Consider the following 1,267-nt stretch of genomic DNA (forward strand, 5'->3'; position numbering starts at 1 on the left):
CAATCTGGATTATAGAACTTGCGAATTTCAGATTTCTTGGAGTAGTTTAAATTTAGTTTTTAGAAGTTATACAATTGGATGTGGCACTATATTTTGTTCCATGCTTCTAAATTGGTTGTATAGCCTTGCAAATCTTGGTTCGTGGTTTGAGATAGCATGAAAATCTGGAAGTGTTCGGATTGTAGTTTGAGCCATTGTTTGAGTAGTGTAGTTTCAATTTCAGAATTTGCCATGTTAAATCTGAGCATGAGGTTAGATAATTTGCTTATGTTAAATCTGAGCATGAGGTTTAGATAATTTTCTAATGTTAAATTTGAGCTTGAGATTTAGATATGCTACTTCCATTCAAGTATATGGATTTGAGGTTTTTTATTCTAGCATGAGGTTTAGATATGTTTCTTGTTACACTCATTCTAGGATACAGATTTGAATTTCCCTATTCTAACATGAGGTTTAGATATGTTTCCTTACTACCATTTATTCCAGCAAGCTTCACATAAGTTTAGAGTCAGTTAGTTTAGTTCTCTTAATTCGAAGCATGCAGTATAGGTTTTAATTCCAACAAGTTTTAGATTTAGTTAAAGCTTGTATGGTATGCAGATTTATGTAAGTATTGCTTGCAGATTTTGATAAGTATTGCATGCATAACTCCAAACTTAGAACAGATTTTTATTAAGCTTAATATGCAAAATTTTATTAGCATAGTAGGCAGATTTTTGGTTTAAGCATTTCGAAGATAGAATTTACTTAAACGTTTCAGTTTCTTTTTAAAGAAACATTCTTTTATTAGAAGTATTAACAAGTATAAGAAAGATAAAGAGAAGAAAGAAAAAAGGCCAAGGCCTTAAGTAGATCCCAAAGTCAAGATTTTAGGGATTTTGGCACACAAGGTGCTAAAGAAAATGCCGAGGCATTATATGTTAGAAGTATTAAAAGATAACAAGTATTTTACTTTTATCAGTGGCAATGTACTGGACTCTCAGTTGTCCTTGGGTTGGGCTCCCATAGTCGTCCCTAGGTTTAGATAACCTAGCAGTAATGGCACGGCCGACGGTCGACGGTCGACGACCCGAGGGTCGCCAAATGGGCCGCCAAATGGGTCGGGTCGTTACAATAGTAAACCCTACTAGATTCGGGACTAGCTACCTTGGGTCTAGTTAGGGATGCGTGCATAGCAAGTACAGTTGTCGAGCCCAAGAAGAAAGTTGATTATTATTTTGAAGTATTATAAGTATAAGTTTTTGAACAAGTAAAATAAGTTTTCACA

This window comes from Zingiber officinale, chromosome 3A (assembly GCF_018446385.1).
Source record: "Zingiber officinale cultivar Zhangliang chromosome 3A, Zo_v1.1, whole genome shotgun sequence".
In the NCBI taxonomy this organism is placed as follows: Eukaryota; Viridiplantae; Streptophyta; class Magnoliopsida; order Zingiberales; family Zingiberaceae; genus Zingiber; species Zingiber officinale.